The sequence below is a fragment of the Brassica oleracea genome, chromosome C7, assembly GCF_000695525.1.
Source record: "Brassica oleracea var. oleracea cultivar TO1000 chromosome C7, BOL, whole genome shotgun sequence".
NCBI lineage: Eukaryota > Viridiplantae > Streptophyta > Magnoliopsida > Brassicales > Brassicaceae > Brassica > Brassica oleracea.
In genome coordinates, this window is record NC_027754.1 from 17,547,582 (window position 1) to 17,556,477 (window position 8,896).

The window sequence follows — 8,896 nt, forward strand, 5'->3', positions numbered from 1 at the left end:
AAGTCTCTTTCACGCAAGATTAGATGAACATGTTTAGAAGATAAAGACTTCATTGGCTCTTTTCTTCATGCTTATATTTTATTTATTTTCAAGCAAGATTAGATGAATATTGTGTCAATTTTGACTTTCCAATGTGACTTGTTTTACTGGTTAGTTGCCGATTCATTGAAGTTTATTGTCACTTTATTATTTTAGAAAAAGAAGAACATGTCTAGATTTTACAAACTTTATTGGCTATTTGTGCTTATATTTTATATATTGTGTGAATCAAGGGGATGTCAATGAAGAAGACGAGAAGTTGTTTGAATCACTCTTTGTTAAGAAAACGCCTCCTCAGCGTACTCTTGCTGATATCATTATGATCTCACTCAAATTACCCGAAGGATTGAATTACTCTCTCAAATAATAGGTTCAGTTGTAGTACTTAAGGATCGAATTCACAGGGAGCTAAGGAATCTAATGAATCTAATCAGGTACTTTAAGCTAGGTTGATTTAATGATTTAAATGTAAAGTTGCAAGTTTGTGAGAAAGTAATTGCTCGTTTGATTGATTGGGGTTTTGGTACTTAGATGAAAATAGCTAGACTTAGGGTTTTTATTCAGGTAATCAGAATTATAATCCTACATATGCCTAACAAGTTATATGCATGATATTATAGAGCTCAACACTTATAAACAAACCATTAGGCTCTCGCTTTCTAGGTTTGTTTAATGACCTTATATTAGTGTCGATCGATGATTCGATAGGAATATCGATCGATACACTTGTTGAACCGTCGACCGATTATTAGATAAGAATATCGATCGACGCTTTTGGTCAAGTGTTAATGTGCGGATTGAATGTGCTCACTAAGCTTCCTAGATCAGCTCTCGCCTTACTCTAGCAATCTTAGCTCATTTAGGATGAATTCATGGTGAGATGCAAGCTATCACTTATATCTACAACTCCTAGGACAAGTTCTAGGTAGCTAATCTAGAAGCATGCATTAATGACAATCCTAAAGATGAATATCACAATTTAGAAATTTATAGTTGGGGCTAATCTCTCATAACCTATTTAAACCCTAAAATCTAACAAGAGAACTACTCAGACATGGTCAAACAATTCATAGCAGCAATAAGGTATAAAAACTGCATAGATAAATAAATAGATATCAATGGAGTTCCAATCACAAATATCTTTGGATCTTCTCTCCAATCTACTAGACATCCTAGAAAATCTTTTCCTGTGAAAATAGTAAAACAAGAAAGCACACTTTGTCTCCAACATGTTGGCAAAGCTTATATAATAAGGTTAAAACTCGTCAGGGGTAATCTTGTAAATTGGTGAATACTTGAGCTCTAAGTCGGCTGAAATCAAACGGGCTTTCTACGCGATTCGCCATCGATCGATGTCACAGGATGTGCATCGATCGATTATTCTCTGAGTGTCGACCGATGGTCAGCTCAGATGCTTTTTCCAAATGTCTCCAAAATACTCCAAAATCATCACTTTCTCCCAAATCACTCATGATCCTATAAATATACTAAATAGACTCTATAATATAACAATTAGTTATTAAAACACCTATAAACCATGGATAAAAGTGGGTAAAATCAGTGGCCTATCAACTCCCCAGACTTACCATTTTGCTTGTCCTCAAGCAAAACATACATGTAGTCTTTCTGAAAGAAGTTTGAAAACAGCAGGGACTCACATAATTTTAAACTTACTACTTTTACCTCTGCAATGTTGCAAGCCACATCAGATCAGTTCCAACTTTAGAGGCACTTCATGTACTAGACCTCAGCTTAGCAACCAAACAATCCAGCCCACAGCTTAGCTGATTCCGCCTGACATACCCCCTCTACTGACTTCATTTATGCATATAAATGTGTAGGCTAAATCTTAGGAGTATCGATCAAGGGACACATGGACTCTTACTCTAGCAGGTGTCTGAGTAAACGGGTAGTCTTATTCTAGTTTCCTTTCTCCCTATACATCTCTTCTTTGAATATCTATAGTTTCAATTTCAATGAATGTTGATGCTGATAAAGTCCATCTTGTTCATCTCATTGACTTGTCTACTTTTGTATCTTTTATTTGATAAAGTATAGCGAACACTGGGGTCACAGGAGACACTCCTACCCCTCGTTTCCATAATGTGTGATTATTCCTTTCAGACTTAGAATAATGGGGTCACAGGAGACACTCCTACCCCTCTGCCTCTTCTAGGAAATCATTTCAATCTCTTATTGTTTTTTTTTCTTATAATGACGAAGAGAGGAGAGAAGGAAACCAAAAATTTACAGACTTGTACCTTCATACCTGAAAGAGGAATCCGATCCAATGTATACCAAGCCCCAAGATAAGCAAGTTGGATTGATTAAGGTTGGAAGTCAACTTCGGTTCCTTCAGACTTTCTCAGCTAGCGTGGGTGTTATTGGCAGGTGATCCACTTTGGTGTTTCTATTATGTACACCCTGCAGTCAATAACCTCAAACAATGGTGCTAGAGAGTGATTAGATAGTAAGTAAAATTGAAAAAGTTCATCATCCCCTTCTTGACTCAATAAAAACTTTTTAAAAACTTTTTAGATAAGAGACATGAATAAATCAATATCAGTAAACCTCCCCCCAGACTTAAACTACATTGTCCTCTGTGTAAATTTAGTCAGAGTTATGGTGATAACTAAAACATAAGGACTCAATTTAACAAGTAAGAACGATATACCAGACCGGAATTTGTGTTGATCGATGTGAAATTGTTGTCATCGGTCGCGGCAGGTGATGTTCTGTCGATCGATGTCGGCAGTGTTTCGTCGGCCGATTCTCATGGCAAACGTCTACTCGGATCTTTTTTTTTATATATATATGACCTGAAAAAATAAAAATAACATAAGTACTAGATTAATAAAAACCAATTAAATATTACCTAATAGTGGGTTGCCTCCCACTCAGCGCTTTGTTATAGTCATTTAGCTTGACTTTGGAGGTGATTTGGCTAGTAATGTGGAAAGCTGGAACTTGCCGGGAAACAAGTGTCCATCTCTTCTCTGCGCTTGTTAAACCATGTATCTGTGAAGTCTCGCATTGCTTCATCTCTTCTGCACCATTTGTCCTTCATTGTTGCAGTTGTATTCTCCATCTTCTTCAATCTGGCTCCAAGAGTCTCAAGGTTGAACTGATTTCTCATGAGTGTGGCGTATGTGTCAGCTGAGATCTCCTCTCCATGGTTGTGTATCAGACATATCTGATTTCACCTTTGGTACTAGCCTTCCTCGGTTTGTAGCTTCATCGATCCATGTCCTTTTTTTACTGTCGATCGATATGTTGTTGCGTCTGTCGGTCGATGCTGATGCTTCTGGTCAACGGGCGATGTAACTCTGAATCTCCATTATCTCCCTCTGTATTGCTTCTGTCTAAGAAGTCAAAGAGCTCATGGTAAGGTCCATTGGGAAATAGATATCATCACATCTCCTATCAAGCCTCACTTCTGTTGATTCCAGAGTTCTGTAGATCTCTTCTATCAACTGATCAATCTCTGCTCTGGTGTAAGAATCAGGTTGAGACTTTACCGGATTTGAGTGTGGTGAGTTGTTGTCTACCGATGCTGGTAGGCATCTGTCGATCGATGCTGGTCGAGTTGCTTTGGCCGCTCGCTGTGTTTGTATTTTGCACTACAGAAAATGTGGTATTAATAGCGGGCATTAAACGCTATTTGTTCGTTTTAATAGCGTTTCCTAAAATGCTCTTACAGCGCCCGTTATCGTAGGTCCGACCTTTTCGATAGTGGATATGTCATATCCTATAGTTAAATAAACAACGATAGCTTTAATGTCTATGCAATTGTTAATATTTATAATAACGTAATAGAAATGTTATTAAAACTCGTTTATTTGATTTTACATATAGCTTGTTATACAAATATGGCAAATGTTTTGTGTTATTAATTAATTTTTTTAATTATTCAAAAATTTATTAAAAATATAATTCGTAATTAAAATTAATTTTATCTATTAATTAAAATCAGTATACAAATAATTAAAGAACACATTAAACAAAAAAACAGATTAAAACATTAAAACAAAACATAATTAGCCAAAACATAATTAACCTAAACCTAAACTAAGCCTCCGCCTGCAACCCTAATCCTCCGTCTCTAGCCTCCAGCCTCCAGAGCATCCGCCTTCAGAGTGTTGTCGTCGCATCACCTAGTCACCGAAGTTGACTTCTATCGTGCCGTCTGCTACAGACATCATAGTTTCTCTGTCGCCTCGTCTGCTCGATACCGGAGTTTCTCCATCGCCTCTCAAGCCTGTTTCAATGTATATTCACCCTATTTCAATATCCTTTTAATCAATGTGGAATCAATAAGCTTCATACAACAACCAATAGAGATGAGAGGATGATGCGTAGGAGATATAAAGACCTGTTTCTGATTTAGGCTTTTGGGGTATCTCAGAATCTAGGAGGTGACTTGGTGGAGCCATACCGTGATCCACCTCTGACACTTTAACCTGCAATAACTTAATATATATCTAAACAACTAATATACACCATACATAACTAATGTTAATGGTCAAGAAGAAACACAGACCTGGTAATGCAAACTTAAGCCGCGATACATCTTGGTATGTATTTGATCGGAGGCGGTTTATAGATCCAAGAGAAGATTGAACAGATCGAAGAGAAAGAGAAGAGATGAGATTTTCGGGAAAAAAAATAAGGAAAAGAGAAAAACAAAGAGTACGATACAAGAAGAGAAGATTGAGATCTGCCGTAGAAGGAAGAGAGAAGAGAAAACGAAAGAGATGAGAAAGAGAATTAAAACAGAAAAACAAAAAGATATTGAAAAAAACTGTAACCATTGGATGCAATTGCATCAACGGTTACTGATAGTGATCCATGTCTTTTCTTTTTGACCAATAAGGACACATATAAATGTTTTAGTTTTAGCTTAAATATTTTTATTTAGTGTCTTAGTTTTGGTCAAGATGTGCGGCGGAAAGGAGAAGGAGAATTTGTGAGTGTTGGTGGAAATATTTTTAAGAGAAACCAATGAAATAATTTAGTTTTTACATTATATTTAAAATTCAGTGTTTAAATATTTTAAAAATGTAACCAATTAAATAAAGAAGATGAATTTATGGTCGTGTATGCAGGGTTTGAGTTTTCGTTTTAGGGTATTAAGATTAAGTTTTATGTGTAGTTTAAAATAGTATTTTGGGTTAAGATAAATAGTGTTAAAATTTAGAGTATATAGTTTGGAGTAATATATGTATCTTATAGGAATTAAGATATAAAAGTTGTATATAGTTCGGAATAGCATAGATGTCTTAAAGGAATTATAATTTATTTAAAGCTAAGCCTGATTGTTTTATGATATATGTTAATACGAGGTGTGTTGTTTAAGGTTTAGGGTTAAGATTTAGAATTAAAATATATGGCTTTAGTTTTAGAATATACTTGAAGTTAAATTTTAAGTATATATCATAGGTTTGAAAAGATTAGATTTAAGATTTTGTAAGTAGGGTTTAAGTTTGGGGTTTAGGGTATTAGATATAGGGTGTAGATTTAGGATTTTGTGTTTGAGGTTTAGAATTTAAATTTAAGATTAGATTTTCTTAGAAAAAAATTTAGTTTAAGCTTGATATTATTATGAAAAGATTGAAGTTTTTATGTTTATGTGTAGAGTTTAAAAATATGTTTAGTTTTGGGGTTTAGGGTTTAGAGATGACAAAAAAATAACCTTAGTTTAAGAAATACTCAATTTTGCATTACTTTATTTTCTGTTTCATGGCTTTGTAATGGCTGTTTTCGTTTTGATATTTAAGAACCCTAGTTCTCCTTGAGCTTAATCTATAAACGAAGATTCAATATATATTTAAAGAGACATGTACTTTCTAAACTTTTATTTTAAAAAAAAAAGAACGTTTTGAGGTCATGGATTCAAATGGAATAAACGTCATTGGCTTTCTTCTGTTCTGTCAAATCGACGTTTACATCCTCCTCGTCTCCCTGGATACACACACACACACATCTTTTAGAACACACAAGGACTTTTAAGTTGAAAGATTAAAGTTTTAAGAATCAGTCAACTTGATCCCTCAATGTCGTTGTTCTGCAACAGAAGAAGAAAATAAAACAAAAAGATGTATTACCTTCTTGCTAGAAGAGGTGCCAGAAGAAAGCCTTCTTCTTTTCCAAAGTGTCTTCCTTCGATGAGGACTTGTTCACTGCGTTTGGTACAACTGTTACAACTGATTTTCCTAAAACTAGCTTTCCTTGAATTTAATCCTACTTCCAGCTTTCAAACCACCAGCATAATCAGTTAGTGGATACAACTGTGTTCTTCTTCGATACTTCCATCTATAGACAAACATTAGGGACAAAACTTATCAAACAAAATTCACCTTTAATATAGATAAAAATCGAGACTTTAATCTATCAAACAAAGGAGATATTTTTGATTCCAACAGCCAAACTTCAGCCAAGAACAGAGCAAATACAGAGACTCTTGTGTTTCAAAGACTTGGAAAAGGATTAAATTATCGAATTGAGATATGGAAGAAGAGAAAACAAACCATGATCAATGCCGGAAGACTTAGAAACTAGCAACCTGTTCTTGGTGAATTCTGTGTAATCTGAAACTTAAAGACGAACAGGAGATGTTCTTGATGAATTCTGGATCTTCTGTAAACAAGCTCCAGCCTTCACCAAATCATACAAAACTCGTCAAAACTCGATTACTCCCGAGAGGATGAGTTGGGAAAGTCGAAACGCTCCTGGAACTGCTGCTTCTCTGTAACCAACGGAGGTGAAGGCAGATCTGACGGCAAGTCGAGGAAGTGAGGAATTGTTCCCCCACGCCCGAATCCGCGCCACCCATCACCGCAGATTTCATGAGCTCTATCATGGCTCGACTCGCTCATCAAGACGAAGTCCAAAAGACGACCAACGACCAATTAGCTGCTTTGGTCGCGGCACTCACAGCTACCGATGGCCAAACGAGCCGTCCCCAGCAGATACGCCGTCGCCTCTTTAACACCAACCCAACGGCGACCGGAGGCGACCACGTCTCAGACGACTCGGAGCCTAATGAAACCCTTCTCGCCGACACCCCCCCAGTAGGCTCCGATCTCGCAACCATACGCGAGATCGCCGAGCTCAAACTCATATTCCAACAAATGAGCGAGAAGATCCATCAGGTAACCAGCGCGGCCCCGCAAATCGAGAGCGTGCTCGCCGCAACATCGCGCACCCCTTTCACTCGCGCGTTGACTAGTGTGCAATTCGGAAAGATAGACAAGCTGCGCCTACCCGAGTACAAACCCGGTGGAGACCCGGTGGAACACATGACAGCTTTAAACATCGGGATGGCGCGGGCTCGACTCTCCGAAGAAGAAAGGGACGCAGGCTACTGCCAACTGTTCGTCGAAACTCTCCACGAGCAAGCCCTAACCTGGTTCTCCCAGTTAGAGGAAAACTCCATCGGAAACTTCCGTGACTTGTCAGCAGCTTTCCTCAAGACCTACATTATGTTCACCAAGCGCAGCGCTACCGCCTCTAGCTTGTGGAACCTTAACCAAACCAAAGAACAGAGCCTCCGCGATTACATGGAGAAGTTCAAAGCCGTAGTCTCGAGGATTGAAATCCCAGACGGTATTGCCATCGACGCCCTGCGGAACACATTGTGGGTTCGTTCTAAATTCCGAGAGGATTTATACCAAAACCCAACTACGTCACTCCAGGATGCTATCGCGCGCTCTGATAACTATATCCGAATGGAAGAAGACACTAATGCCATTCTCAGCAAGATGAACGCACCCAAAGCTCCAGCGGCTAAAAACGCCAACACGTGACAAGAACCGCGCCAGCATGCCCCAATCGAAAAAAATGGCCGCAAAGACGGATACATGTATGTCGTCAATGAGAACAACGTGCCTGTTTCAACTTTCGTAGTCCACGGAGAAGGTTGGAACAAGTGGGTAAGGGAGCTCGATTCGTCCGACAAGCCAGTTAACGCCGTTTGCTCGACCCAGACTACAACAGCAGCAGGTTCAGCGGCAGGACTTTCCAAAACCGTCGATCTCACCAAACACTGCAAATATCACGACGTCAAAGGGCACGATACGATAGAGTGCAAGTCACTCTATGCGCACTACCTCTCATCCCTAGCAAGTGGCGACTTCAAGTTCGAACCCCTAAAGGCTAAGCCGAAGAACGGCAAGAGCTGGAGCAAGAATAAAGAAAGAGAGCCCAGCGCAAAGCTACAGGCAAAGGTCGACATAGCGAAACTCAACAACGAGACGACGAGGAGGATGCTCCGAAGAGTAACAGCGAGGGAGACTCCTCAGCCGACGAAGAGCAACCAGCTAACCGCAGGCGCATTGAGGTTATACTCTCTCAGCAAACCTTGTCGTCGGACGACGAGAACGATGACACACCTGTACTCGAAGATTTGAGAGATGTTCTGAAACGAAAGTTCGAATCCAAAGATAGCAACAACTTCACGCACAATGATCTCCAAACAACGTTGGATGCACGGAAGTCCCGGCGTATCTCAACAGGTGACCCCAATCCAAAAGAGCGCTCAAACGGTGACCTTCGAGATAAACTCAACGCAGGAGCATGCGATCTTCGCATCCGTCTGAATCATTCGAAATCCACTGACCTCCGAAGGCGTTTGGAGCAAACTAAGACATCAAGCAACGACACTCCGTCGTCAAAAAATGACAGCAGCGTACCAACCGATTTACGTGCCTTCTTAGACTCCAAGCAAGTAGAAACATGACAGCAACTAAATGTCATCATGGGCGGTTCTCCTCCTTGCGACAACTCTGTTCGCTCCGTCAAGGATTACCGTCGACAGGTCGCGACTTCGCAGAGGTGGCCGACTAGGCCGCCAAGTCAC

General features: G+C 39.3%; 2 long non-coding RNA genes across 2 annotated transcripts in view; both read right to left on the reverse strand.

Annotated features, from left to right (window-relative positions):
• Positions 1-4,057: 4,057 nt before the first annotated feature.
• On the reverse strand, positions 4,058-4,790 carry LOC106304514. Its single transcript, XR_001262766.1, has 3 exons — positions 4,580-4,790; positions 4,412-4,499; positions 4,058-4,297 (listed from the first exon to the last, which is right to left on the reverse strand). It is a non-coding gene; the product is annotated as an uncharacterized LOC106304514 (long non-coding RNA).
• Positions 4,791-5,909: 1,119 nt separating this feature from the next.
• The window catches only part of LOC106304511, an 11,178-nt gene continuing 8,191 nt past the window's right edge, over positions 5,910-8,896 (reverse strand). The window contains exons 2-4 of the long non-coding RNA XR_001262765.1: positions 6,567-6,811; positions 6,144-6,351; positions 5,910-6,000 (exon numbers count right to left, since the gene is read on the reverse strand). This is a non-coding gene — a long non-coding RNA (uncharacterized LOC106304511). The remainder of the gene's footprint in view (positions 6,001-6,143; positions 6,352-6,566; positions 6,812-8,896) is intronic.